This window comes from Pagrus pagrus, assembly GCF_965226575.1.
Source record: "Pagrus pagrus genome assembly, chromosome: 3".
NCBI lineage: Eukaryota > Metazoa > Chordata > Actinopteri > Spariformes > Sparidae > Pagrus > Pagrus pagrus.
Genome location: NC_140187.1, coordinates 5,289,229 through 5,304,576, shown reverse-complemented (window position 1 = coordinate 5,304,576; position 15,348 = coordinate 5,289,229).

Sequence of the window (15,348 nt, the reverse complement as noted above, 5' to 3'; positions counted from 1 at the left end):
TTTATCTGGTCGTCTTTTAATGAGCTGAGGTCGTGTTTGAGGTCATTTTATTCGGTAATTATCAAGATATCTTAAATTCTTAACGTCGATGCAATTTGAAGAAGGATTCAGCACGGGATGTGGATCCAGGCATTTTTTTTGAAGGGCTTCTTGCGAGAGAAAAAATTTCATGTGTGAATTTATGTCTGCATATAAATACACATATAGTACATGACCAAAAGTATGTGGACATTTGACTTACATCTACAAACACACCCACACGTCTAAAATACACACATATTTCTGTGGAGATCCCCTCACACACACACACACACACACACACACACACACACACACACACACAGCTACAAATCCACATACCGCACACACCCACACACACACCATCAGTTGGCTGCTAACACAGAAATATATACTGATATTTACTTCAGCTGGCACATTCATCTCATGAGTAAGCACACACACACACACACAGACAGACACACACACACACACACACACACTCAGACACATGGCAGGCAGAGATAAGGAGGAAGAGACGAGAGCATCCTGTGTATCTGGAGGCCTCTGCTGCTCCACTCCCTCATCACACACTCACTGTAAACAGCTGACTGTGCAGTGTGTGTGTGTGTGTGTGTGTGTGTGTGTGTGTGTGTGTGTGTTACTCCTACTTCTGTCTTTGTGAGGACCACTTGGAGTTTATTCAGGGACATTTTGGAAAGTGACTCCACTTCAACATCAGAACAAGTTTCAGGTCCATGAAATCCACTCGCACTAATGCTTTAATTATAAACAGAAAATTACCCTCAGGAAGTGACAGGTCATAATTTCCACAAGTCCAAACTTGACATGATATTTTGAACTCAGAAAGCCACATAACATAGAGTAAATCATGTTGGGCTGACACAAACAATTATTTTCATTGCTGATTAATCTGATGATGATTTTCTTGACTAATCAATTTGTCATTTGGTCCATAAAATCTCTGAAAATTGTTGACACGACGTCCTCAAATGTCTTTATTTGTTCACAACAAAAATATATTCAGTTTAGTGTCAAAGAGGAGGAAAGAAACCAGAAAATACTCACATTTAAGAAGCTGGATCCTGAGAATTTTTACTTTTCTTTAAAAATGACTCAAACTTGTTTATTGATTATAAAAATAGTCTGTGATTAGGTTAATAGTTGAAAACTAATTGAATAATAGTTGCAGCTCGAAAAGCGACTGAATAACCTGCTGAGAATTCAATGAAAAAGACTTTGTAGGTCAGTTTTCAAGTCAAACAAATATATTAAGAGATTATATAGCATGATTACTGTATAATTATGAGTCAAACGTGTGTTTTACTTGAAGCTATATGCAGTAAAATGAATAGGACAATGTAGAGTACTGTAGTAAGACTTAAGACTTTAAGGACATGGAGGATATTTTGGTCCTGAAACATAAAAGCTCAGAGAACTAATAATAAAAACTCTTATTTTATCTGCACCTCTCAGCCTCCTTCACAGCAGCCAGGAGGAAGAATGTGACGTGTGATTTATGACATTTTTCTGCTCTTTATTCTTGTGTATTTAAACTCTTTGACTGTTTGAACTGAACTGAGTTGAACTGAAATGCACTCTCCTATTGTAGCAGGATGCCCTCTGCTGTTAATATGGTGAAGAACAATTTGGCTTTTTAGTTTTCCAAGTCAAAGACTTTGAGGTTCATCACTTTCTTTACTGTCGTCACTGTAATTTATCATTCCAGTGTTTTCAGTCAGATAAGATGAAGAAGGTAAAACTTCTCAATAGCCAAAGAGGCCGAGGCAGATCCCACCACAGCTGATTGTTTTAGGACAAAAGCCAGATTCATAATGTTTCTGTTAACTGACAGAAATGTCTTAATCGCACCGCCGTGTGAGCAGAACAACACTGAGAGAAAACGCTTTTCTTCTTGGACCGTGTGTGAGTGTTCATGGTATTTTATTTGGAAAGAGACGCACGTCTGGGTTTTTTGAAATACGTTTTCTGGAGCTTGGAGAAGCTTAAACAAAAAGTCTCTCAAGCTCCATTCAAATACAGCTGAACTGAAACCACACTGAAACTTTTTCACTTGGCTACATCTCCCTCTGGATGAAGAGTGAAAAACACATTTTATGTTTTGAACTGTTTAGGAGGTGAAATCAGCTTCCTGATCTCTGAGCTCTCTGCAGGTCAGCGTTCAGGACTTCACGCTCGTTCTTTAATCTCACATCGCTGCTACTATTGCAAATGTGTTACAGTGTCCTCCGCGGCAGTGCCAGGGCGAGTTGCCCAATACTCAGCAGATCAGCATCAGTTACTATGGCAACAGCCATGGACCAGACTGTGGAGCCAACATGGCTGCCAAAGGGGAACTGCAGCAGCCAAGCTGCGTCTGTCTGTGTGGCTTCACACATGAGCGACGAGCCCAACATGTTGGCACGCTCGTCCGTAACCTTCACGTCTTTGGGGGAAACCCTGTTTTGTGCTCTATATGCAAAACTGTATGTTCTCTGCATATGAAACACTCATTCATAGATCTTCTAGTTTATATTATGTTGCCTGACACATAGACACGCACAAAGACATATCCAGAAACCTCATGGTAAAATCAAAACAGTGCTGTCCAAAATATTCACCCACATGGGCGTCTTGGTGATCAGCTGTGACATTTTTTCATACACACTAATGATAAAACCCCATCGCCAGAATAAATGTTGGCAATGTCCTTTTCTGCAAACCACAGAAGATGTTGAATCTTTACATTTCTTTGTGCTGCAATTTCACGTTTCTTTATTATCAGTTTTCAATTTTTGTTATGTGACAACACTCTTCTTATAGTCTGGTTAGGTTTAGGCACAAAAACCACTTGGTTAGGGTTAGGAAGAGAGCATAGTTTGTCTTAAAATACCTGGCTCTGTAGCCACAAATATGGTTGGAAATTGTCCAAACTACTTATCAGAAAGATCTTGGTTTTGTCGGCACTAGCAAATCTGGAAAATGTCCCAACATCTTGTTAAATACACCAAGTGGTTTCATGTTTACAGATGTTGAAAAGCTGTCTTGAACGGTGTTCTCTCACTTGATTTGGCTTATCTGGTTCTATCTCCACAAAAATGGTTAGAAATTGTCTCATTTCATCTTCCGTCGCCACAAAACCCAGCTGGAAAATATCCCAGCACCCTGTTGAAAATTTTCAGTGGTTTCATGCTTACAAAAGTTGAAACGGCTAAAACATTTCCTGATATCTTTTAAAAAATATCTGGTTTCCTTTGCCACTAACATGGCTGGAAAATATGCCAACATGTCATTCAAAACATCCAGTGGTTTCATGCTTACAAATGTTGAAGCTCCACCTGGAACAGTGGTCTCTTGCTTGGTTGTGTATGGCTAACTTGGTTTCGTTGCCACAAAAATGTTCCTGATATCTCATCAAAAATATCCGGTTTTGTTGCCACTGATACATCTGGAAAATGTCCTGACACCCTTTTAAAAATATCGTGCTTACAAATGTTGATACATCGTCTCCCGGTGGTCTCTCGCCTGGCTGCCGTCTCCAGCTGTCACGCCATCACCATCCCCTCTCCTCCACGTCCCCACATGAAAGTCAGCGAACAAAGATGTCATGTCAACATGATCTGACAAATATTGTAGAGGTGTCAACATGGTACGTACGACACAAACACGTTTGAATATATCCGTGATTTGCAGAAAAGAAAAAAAAGGCAAAATCTTACTCTTGCAAGCAACTGGGCTGAACAATTCAGTGTAGAGCACCCTTACAAAATTGAGTTTCTATTATAATCTGTAAACAAAACACATAAATCCCATCTTATTAAGCAGGCCATGAAATGATTTACCTCAGAAATACTGTGAACACAATCAAAATTCAAAACTAACTCTGCATATAAGCCCCACTAGAGTCTGGGGTTCAAATCCGGGCAGAGACTTAAAAATAACATCCGACATGTGAGGGATGCTTGGAGCTCCGGCAGCTAACTAAAAATACATGCACTGTACCATGAGTGCACATGTTTAGCATGTGAATGTGAACGTGAGACCTCATCCATGCAGTGTTCGCATGTCAGCACCGCGTTCCACCTACAGCATATAAATAAACAGGTCTGCTGCAGAGTTTGAGCTTTTCTGTACCTGGATGAGCTACACGGGAGACATAAATAAAATTGCAGCCTTCATTTTTTCAGTAATTCTCTGCAGGCTTTGAAAACTGCACATTGTCTCCGATCGTTCACGTTAATGGACACAGACGTCGAGGAACAATTGTCTACAGAAGCCTGCTGAGGCTCTCTCGCTCCTGAAATATCGCTAATCTGCTGCGACACATGAAGTCAAAACTCAACTTAATCATCTTACACTTGCATTGTTTCTCACAGTATCCTCAAGTCTACTTCCAGACTCCACATATTTGTGTGTTACCATGTGAGAAGCCTGCATCAGGTACTTTTTGGCCAAATCACAGGTATTCACAGCTCCACCCATGAAAAAACTTCATGGATTGTGAACTGAATCCCAGACTGTGGTGACAACTGTATTGACAGAAAGTAGGTTAGCGACTGATTTTTGTATCGACACCTTGTTCCTTTCCTCAGACTTGTGCAGGAAAGGCTCCTGTTTGCGCTGACGGTGTAATTGCAGCCTCATCAGCGGAAATCAGTCCTGCCTCGTTTGATCACAACATTATCAGCCCTGTCAATCATTTACGGGGGGAAATCAGTGCTTAACCTTCTCTCTGAAGTGTGTTCTCTCATTTCCTGGAGGCATTTCTTCATCAGAAAGTCGTACGACGTGTGTTTCTCCATGCATCTACCATAGACTTCTATAAAACTGGCACAACACGCCTAGCCCCGAGGCGATTTGGTGATGTTATGACCCTTCCTTCTTTTTTAGATTCCTCGGTCTGCTTAAGGAGGTAGGTGGATGATGGGTCAAACAAACACAGGACTTTTTAACCAGAAGGTCAGTGTGAGAGTCCTGTGTGAAACCAAAAGTCAAAGAAGAGTTAGTTTAACTTGGTAACATGGTGATGTTACGCCAAGTGTATAACGTAACTGAAGTACCAAGTAGTACCGACAGCGACGGTTCAGTCTGTTATCAACCTATTCAGTTGTTCTTTAGTCAAAAGCATCGTATCTGCACTGACATTTGAAATGAAGCCGTTCTCAACTGGAGGCAGCGAAAGAAGTTTTTCCACTCTACAGTTCTTGTTTCATTCATGGTGGGTGAGCTGTGATTTCCACAACAAGGCTTCAGAGCGCTGCCATGGAAAATTTAAAGGCAAACAAGCCGCCATTTTTCATTCTCATAGTCTCAATAGTGACATTTATTTGCAAATGCATTTGTTTATTTAAGCAGTATCTTCCTCTGCTTTATCTATGTGTTTATAGAAATGTGTTCAATCTTAATTTGATCTGTTTATTGAATCTGAATCATTCATTACTCTCTTTTCTATACTGTCCACTTAATTATCTTTTAATGAACTGCTTCAGAACCATTTGTAACTCTATCTGGGTCCATCAGCCACTTTGTGTTTGATACTGAGGCTGTTTTTCTTGAAGCAGAGCAGAGTAACACAAGACGTTAATGGTTTCAAAGGTAAGAAGGAACAGAGAATGTGGCGGTGGGCGGCGGTTCACCACTGCAGGATAGATTATTAGTAAATGATGTGTGGTGTGTGCACGCATGTGATACTCGGCAGCCATGTGGGAAGGCCGGCCAATGAGTTCACAAGCCTCCCACCACACACCAAGATTGCAGGCACGGCTTCATATCGTGGTGTTTTTCCTCTGGTGTTGAGGTGGAGGTCACGAGGGGAGGCGGAAATACAAAAGGAAATCCACACTTTACATCTGGAAACAAAAACCTCCAGAAACACAAGATGTGGACGTTTTTTTTTTTTTTAGGGGGAAGAAAAGACCACAAAAAAAAAATCTGTTCCTCCTTCCAGCTCTCTCTCTCTCTGGGCTCGAGGCCAAGCGAGGGGAGGAAGGAAGGAGGTAGAAGAGGAGGAGGAGGAGGAGGAGGAGGAGGAGGAGGAGGGATGGAGAGGAGCGGGAGGAGGGAGTGAGAGCGGGAGAGAGCAGGCAGGATCTGTGGGGATTGCAGGGGTGCACGGAACAGATGCAGAATAATTTAACTCTTCCTCGGCCAAACGTGGTCGCGCTCGGCGAGGCTCTGCTTTCGACTCTGCTGATTAGAAACACACTTCAAAGCTTTGTTCCACACAAAGAGAGCTGCTCCTCTCATTCTCACCAAACTGCCGCTTTCATCTCTTTAATTTCTCTTTTCCTTCTAGATGATAGCCTCCAGTTTAGGTTCCTTGATCTACAAAATGATAAACTCAGTAGATTAAATCATTTAAATTGATTGATGAATAAATGTTTTCTTAATGAATATCAGCCATTTTGGGGTGGATAGTGTATAATTGTATGAATATAAAGCATATAGTCTAGAATAGGCTTCCTACACTGAAACAACAGGAACATCATCAGCCTGCTGCACCCTGACAGATAATCAGACTGATTTGTGGTTTCATTTGTCTCCAAACAATTGCAAAAAGTGTCCTTATTTCTTTTCTGCTCATGGCTTTCCGGGATTGAGGACAGACTTAGTCATAGCTTTCCTGAGTCCAGGAAATCCTGCTGCATGAGGAGAGAACACTCTTCATGATAAACTGAAATTACTTGACAAAACATATTTAGATTCACGCCTTTATTTACAGTGTCTGCTAGAAAGTATGAACATGCTTTATGTTAAAAACAAAACAAAACGAGGTGACTTTTTCCTCACGTTATTCACGAGTTTGACCACAAGTTTATTCGCCCCAAACAGCCAGAAAACCTTATTTTACATTAGCTGCAAGATAGCGAGCAACAACGGAGATCAATGGTATGAGTGTCAGTGTTTTGTGTAGCTTTCTTCTGACTAAAGTCAGCACTCACCAGAGACTCGGTTTCTTCTGTTATCCTGCAGTGTCTTTTCTTTTTTATCTCCTCTCTGTACATTTATGAAGTAAAGTACCTTTCTCCTTACGTACGTTATGTTTCAGCAGCTTGGCGGCTCATTGCTGCAGACAGGTTGAGAATCTAGAGTGAAGATAAATCCAGTTTTTCATTCGACTTTGGGTGTTTATTCCCAGTTATAGCTCGTCTTCAGACGGCTGATTTAAGGGCACAGCCTCTGGAGACGAGCGATGTGTGTGTATCAAAAATAAAAGGTGGAAGACTTATGAACAAAGAAAAAATGGCATAAATAATCTAATAATAATGATATGATAATAATTTATATAGCACCTACATTATTTGATAATAAAAAAGGACAAAGAAATCTCACTCTCTACAATACTGGACCTTTAAAGAATTTAAGTAAGAAAACTAATTATTATACCAATAACTGCAGGACAATAACTCAATGTAAATACATCTCTTTCACACTTCCTTACAGTACAGTCGAGTACGCAGTATGTTGGTGGATTAGTTTTGAATCTTAATATGTGTGTTGAGCTCTGTCTAAAACCTTCAATAAATGATGGGCTGCAGTGGGTGTTCAGTATGAGTGAAGTATCGCGGCAGCATGAGGAGCTTTTCTGATGCATTTTTATGCACCTACTTCCTGCAATGTGGGACCTTTAAAACAATTCAATCAAGTGACCAAATTATAATACTGATAACTGAAGGGCAGTAACTCTCTTTGTATCAGTATAAATGCGTCACTTTGACACTTTCTTACAGTGTGCTGCTGGCATTTAGCTCCAAACTACGTCTGTAAAATTCAAGCTTTCGTGGCGTCCTCAGCCAGAAGACAGTGAAACTACAGTCGAGGCAAGAATATGTTAATGGACGAGAGTTTTGAATTACAATGTGTCTGTTCAGCTCCGTCTGAAACCTTTAATAAATGATGGGCTGCAGTGGTTTGTTTCAGTATGAGTGAATGATCGCTGCAGGATGAGGACCTTTTTCTGATGCATTTTGTTGAACACATGAACATGAAGGTAGAAAGACAGCAACACAGTGGTTGATATTCACATCCACATTCAGCTCTAACAGAAAATCCTGTTTTTTTACATGCGTGATGCAGCACTGCTCTCATCTCTCCACCCCCAGAGGAGACATCACTTAGAAAATGCAGGATAGACAGAGTCAGGTAAACATCTACAATGGCTGGCGCTCTAATTATGTATGCATGGATGCTTGTCTGCCTGAAACATTTGCTGCAATGTGACTGCACCTTCACAGCATTTAGTGCTGTGATTTAAAACCCTGCAAAGTAGATCTCATCCCTAATTTCTGTGCAGATATTTAAGAGAACAGCCTCTTAACTTGGATAAACTGAGATTTTTATGTTCTGCAGCAACTAGGCTGTAAATAGCTTTTTTTTTTTTTTTTTTTAATCCGTCACTGTTTCTGCAGGATGCACACTGACTCAGTTTTTCCAGCTGTCATTAAATCTGTCAACAAACCGTTTCACAAGTGGAAATCATCAAATCCTTGAATCCTTGACTCGAGTCGGAGTTCAGTCCCGTTTCTTTGTTGTGTGTTTACGTGTGTGTGCGAGTGGAAGTTGTTGACAGTGGACGTCCATCATCCGACGGAGGAGATTTGTTGCACATGGCGTAGTTTTTAACATCAGTGATGTTTATTTCGGTGCGGTATGCTTTATTTATACTGGGACACGTAATAAACATGTTGCACCACAATTATTCCAGCTTGTATTGACTTCAGTCATCAGGTCCCTCATAGGTTATTAAGAAAAATGATTCTTCACAATGTTTTCATCAACATTATACGCTGCAAAACAAATGATAAGATCGGGACAAAAAGCATTAAAATGGCTGTTATGTTACAAAAACAGAGCTTCATTTCATTTCTCCATTCAGCAGCTGATACATACTGGGGTTGAGTGCATTGATTCATTATCTGTTTCATAAATCATTAAAAACATTTGACTTAAGTTTATGAAACTGAAACAAAAGACTGTTTGACACCTGACTGTTAACAGCTCAAAAAAAGGAGAAGTTAAGTTTTGATCAAGATGCAGAACAGAGGAAGTGCTGAATCACGCTGATAAGACTCTGAGCGCTGAACTGTGGAAATGATCGAAAGTCTGACAAAATACTGTTTACTGAAGGCTTCACAGTCATGTGGGCGGGACTTTAATCCTCTCTGAGTCTGATTGGGTGAATGAAACTTCAAGCTAGTGGAAGCAAGAAGAAAAGCAAGCTGTCAAGACCGACATCAACCGTCAGCAGCCATGCAAAGCTAATTAGCCGATCAGGCGATGTTAGCCTTTAGCTGTCTACAGGGTCAAAATGTGTTCATTCAAGAAGTATTAAATATGTGCATTTCACAGAAGACAAGGTCATTAACTACTGACGAGACACAATCGCCAGAATAAATGTTACCAACATAGCTTTCTGCAAACCTAGAAACTTTACATTTCTTTGTAGGCTTGATTTTCCATTTTAAGTTGCGACTACACTGCGCTAATAGTCTGATAGGCACAAAAACCACTTGGTTAAGGTTAGAGAAAAAAAATCTGGTTTTCACTTAAAATGCCTGGTTCTGTCTCCATAAACACGGCTGGAATTTGTCCTGAGATATCTACTGGTTTAACACTTGCAAATGTTGAAACTACGTCTTGAAGTGGTCTCTAGCTTGACCGCCATCTTGTTCAAATTTGAGTTAAGTTAGACTGTTGCTCTAAGTGAAATATTCTTTTGAAAATAAGTAACAACAAACTTTGGAAACACGGTTTACTCAACAGATTATCGGCCCGGTTTAGTTCGGTAAGTTTTTTCTGAGAGTGAAGTAAACAGCTGCTGCAAATCACCTTTTTTTTCAGGAATTTTAAGTTCTGTCTTCAATTACCAAACCACAGATTTCCCACATGTATATAAAGCAAAGTTCTGCTGAACACATGGACTCTTTCAGCACCACCTTGCTCCACATGTATGTGTGTGAGAAGCACACTCAAAAGAAGAAGACAGATATTCTCTGTAGAGCACCTTTCAAAAGCTCAGTCACAAAGTGCTTTAAGAAATGGCAAAAGGTTTAAAGAAAAAGAGAGACGGACATATGTGCTGCCATACCACCAGACTACAGAGCCTCATCCTCATCCAACATAAACAGTTTACTTAACTTAAACTACTACTTTCAACATTAAAAACTCATCAGTTACTACTTTTATTTTCAGGTTGAGTGCCAAACCTCATAATATCGGACGTTCTGTGTGATTTTTAAGGCCTATTCTTGACATTTTCACACATAAAATCGTGCAATGTATCAAATAGTCTGACTAATTCCCATAATCACTCAGGGAACACACATTGTCTGATTGTGTTATTCTTTGAAATGTCTGTATAATGAAATCTGGCCAAACATTTTTTCCTAATGAGGCCTCTCAGATCTGCAGAAGCTTATAAACTCAGATCTTAGTGCGAGCAGACTGTGTAAATCAAAAGACGGATGCAAGTCTTTGAAAATCTGAGCTTCATTATGTTCTCACAATATTAACAATTAGGGTAATGGTGTTGCTGTAGTGCTTGTGAAAACACAGAGTTAACAAAGTGCATATAAATGTGAAATCATGAAAAAGTATTAAATCAAGGGGGATGAAAAATTAACCTTTAGAAACAGAAAGTCTTTGTTGAGCCCTGAAAAAAAAAAGACGTTTACACTGCTGACAAACCAGCAGGACCGCCACTGGAGACTTGTGATATTTCTGCATACAGTGTGACATTAAACGTGCTTGTTGGAGTCATCATCATCTTTACCTTGCGAGGCAGCTGGATTCACAAGATCACGTGACCATGTGATGTCGCGTTATATATTATCAATGGATTGTCAAAATGTACATGCATTGTTTTTTGAGGCAAAATAACAACAATTTGGCATGGACTGCCAAATAAGTCCTTTCCTTCAGTGTGTTTTATATGTTCTGAAGTATGTAATTGGTCTTGAAAGTTAAAAAGGTCGAAAGGCCGCACCAACAGAAGCTCCTTTCTCCCACAGGAGACACTGCTCCTGAAACGCCTCGTCAGCTGTCCCGCCTATACGTGACTTTGTGACATCACACTACGTCACCATGTCACACATTCATTTCATACTGTAATTTAAGCCTAGTGGCTAGTTTGGCACGTAAGAGTTGGTTTAGCGCAGCTGCTCTGTTGCTGTTAGCGGTGCTGAGTCAGGCATGCGTGAGCCGACCAATCAGAGTAGACTCCTGTCTCTCTTAAAGAGACAGGGGCTAAAACAGAGCATCTCAGACATAGGGGCAATACAGAGCTGCAGTATGAGTAAACTGACTTGTATTATGTTTTCAGTATATGTCTATAAATGCTTGTGACTGTATATAAATGTATGTAATGTTGTGTAAACAGGTGAGCTGAGGCTGATGTGTAACAATTTTCTGTACAGAGGACAAACAAGGAATATCAGGTAAGAACACAGCCTTAAATCTGGTGTTATGAACTAAGAGGACCTCCAGCGTGGCTATAGACTCACACTATAATGCTCTAGACTTTTATTCCTATACCTATTTCCTATGTTTAATGTTTGGGAGGGCTTTAAAACATTCAATGGACAGCCAGCAGGAGACAGATGAAAGGGAATGATCAACCTTGAGGCCACCAGGGGAGCCCGGGCTACACACTTCTAAATATAATATAATATTGAAATTGTACTACTGAAATTATTTCTGCTTTATTGGATGATTTTCATATCTGCCTAAAGGGATATTCAGCATGTTCTAATTAGCACACAAACCATGACCTTTAGTCTAATAAAGCTCAAAGACAGGCGCAGGTGTAGCTGAGTGTAAACACAGGTGCTGCAAATCTGTAAATACAGACTCACAACACACCATCACAAGCGAATACAGTAAAACAAGCTTATGAAGGTTTGCCCTCGAGGTTTGAAAGGTCACACGTTTGATCCTGTCACTGCAGTTTGTCCTGCAAACATGTCGTGAGGAGACGCACTGAGCTTCAACCTGCCTCACAGCTCATCAGCTACACGCCTTACATGTCAATGAGCATGTGTATGTTTATTGATAAACCTGCATTCATAACAACCATTCTTAATTTACTGCAGTTCATTTCTCATCATACTTAACAAAGATATATTACCAAAGACTTGGATTATGCTGGACAAGCTGTGTGGAGCCATTTTTTTTTTTTTTTTTCAGCTGTTTTTTGGATGTTTTAAAACAAGTCTCCAGCCACTGCTGCAACAATGTTTTGCTGTGAAGCTCCAGACATTTTTTGTGGACTACGAACGGACGCCTGACTTTCCATCCGCATGGGGGAGGAGATAATGAGCAAATTTTCTTTTTCGGGTGAACTTTTCCTTCAATGGGTCTTTTCATATGTATAGTATTTACTGTATGTAGACACTCACACACACAATTTGTAGTTTTGTTCTATAGGACAGACCATAAAGGGCGTGAGGCGAGGAGTTTATAAATTATAGAAAAAGAAAACATTCTCATCTCATCTCCCATCTCTCATATTTAGTCCCTTTAGTTTCATTTAATTTAAGCATAATGTAAAAAAACAACAGAACTCAACACAATAAATAACAAAGGATAAATAAGGATTTCATAAACGGAAACAGGTTAAATGTGCGGAAGAAAAAGAAAAAACTCAATTCTTTGCAGGCCCGACCACGCTGTGATGTTAAACTGCTCGGGGGATGTGTTTCAGTAACATTTCAACTTCACCGACCGGTTCTCCCAGTATTCATTCCTGTTCTTCCTCCGCGATAAATGTAAGCGTGTTTGCTGCATGGGCGGCAGCACACAGTGTGAATCAATGAGCCTTTAATGAGCGTTGCCTTGCGGATGATGTGTATGTCTAATTTAGTCGACATTAATGATGCCGAGAAGGCTTCAGCTCATTTTCTCTCAGGTGGAGTGAATCCAACATTTCTTCTTCCACACGGGGAGGGATTGACCTGCAACAGTGCTCATCTCACTGTAACACAAAGAGGTCATGGAGGTCAAAAATACACTGATAGTTTGCTCACATCTACACTGTTTACCTCTGAGTGATCACTACAGCACGACTTTCATTTGAGCTCTGTAGAACGGGTCAGGACACTCTGCTTTGCATGTTAGCAACTTCAGTTTGCAGCAGGAGACGACTGCTTGAAAAATTCAAATCTCAGCAGTCAGAAACTGTGTGAAGTGAAGCGCTCGCAGCACGCTCAGGATTATCATCTCAGTCAGGCTTTAACCGACGGAGGTGAGATTGTTTAGACCGGATGTTAATGAGACGGCTGTATTTCACTCTGAATGCTGGCGTCAGTGCAGCTCAGGACTCGCTGTTGATGAGTTTCAACTTGTAGTAAAACACAAAATTAATTGGTCATGCAGCCTCAGAATTACAGGCCAGAGGGCGAGTTTATCTGACTGTGATGTAATATTACTGCACATACGAAGAAAGAACAAAGACGTCTGCTGTGGTTTTGTGTTTTACTGGCCTCTTTACAGAAAAGTTTCCCATGTGTTTTATGGCTCTGTGTTACCTGCAGCCACACCCAATACTGACGCCACAGTGTACTGCTGACAAACCTTAAAGCACACCTGTACACCACCGCAGCAGTTGGACGTGAAACCCCTGGAGTCAGCAAAAGCTTCTCAGCCAACTCACATTTGAGATCTCTGTGCAACTTCTTCCATGACCAACGTGCATCATATGAAAAGGCAGTTTTCCCGACCTATATATAGGTTGGCTGAAGTTTTACCCTCACGTTTCATGTTTTGCTTTTCATTTCCTCCCATTGTTTGATTTCCCGCCCTTTCTCTGCATCCACCTGCGTCTGTAATCAGACCTTCTGTGTGTGTTTAGTCTGTGTGCTCCCTCAGTTGGTCCTTTGTTACCCACCTGTGTGATTCTCCTTTGTTCTTCACCTGAGCAGGTTCCCTCCGGTGTCTTCGAGTGTCTACCTGCATGTTCTTGGTTTCGTGTTTTCTGGCTTCGTTGCCTCGTGTTTTTCCTGGTTTGAACTTTGCTTCTGGTTGTACTTTGTTTTAGCTTTTGTGTTGCTTCTTTGTTTATTGGTGTTTGCAATTCTTGGTTTTGGATTCTCAGTTTTTTGTGTAATAAAGCTCACTCTTAGTCCCTTATCCTGCCTACCTTTTCCCTGTCTTTTGTGTCCATTTTTGGGTCCTACTTACCAACCACCTCCTAATTGTAATGTTAATATACGTAGTTCAATATGTTCCAACATGAAAACTTTCCATTAAGACATTATAATGCAGAAAGAGATGCTTGGGATAATTAATAATCATTAAATCCACACTGAAGTTTACTATAAAATATCCTGCCTCCTGTTACATAGACATACATATAAATGTATTTATCCTGAAGGAAAGTCTTGTGCCAGTAAATACTCAAAATACATAAATATTAGAATAATAACCAAAAAGATGCTGACTCTCATGTCTGAGGGAATATAATAAAAATAAAATGAAATAAGATACATTTAGGAAAAATAAGCAAACTACAGCTAATAAAACTAAAAAAAGGTAGTATTTACAATGATATTGAGAAGTAATGATATGTAATATTGACACATGACACCAGAATCAAATAAAATCAATTTTATTCAGAAAGAGCCACAGAAATGCATTAGATGTGTACAGAACAGAACAACAAAATCACAGTATACAAATGTAATTGATACAAGTCTGATACAGAAATACTGCACCTGACCGAACAGTGAAAAAGTACTATTGCACCTACTATATTATAACAGTAGTATAGCAAATGCTGTAAGTGAAAAAGTAATAATTTGCACAATACTCAGAGTAATATTGCACATTATATGATGTTAATGTTGTCAGTGTCCGGAAATATATAGAAAAAAATAGGGGTGTAACGATACATCAATCTGGTTTGATATATCGATTCAATGATCAACGATCCAATAGCATTGATGCAAAGTGAAAACATTGATTCAAAAAGGGTGAATATTAGCCGATATATTGATACTGGAACTTTCCTTCCTAATATCAGTATTGGAATAATGGCAAAAAACGTGTATCAGTCGGGCTATCGTCAAAACATTAAAAAGTACATTAAAAAGCAATCACTTGTGGCATGGCTGGTAACCTGCAGAGCTGAAACACAGGTGAGCTGGAAGCAGCAACAGGAAGCGTGACATTGTTTTAATTAAAATGGCTAGGATAACATGTATCTAATTGTTTACAACCAACAAATTTCCGGTCAAAGCAGCCACATCAACTACAGCAGCAAGGAGATGAAGAGGGAGAGAAATTCCCCAGAATCCCTTATAAAATCAGTCAATTTAGCGAGTTTTCAAGTTAGAA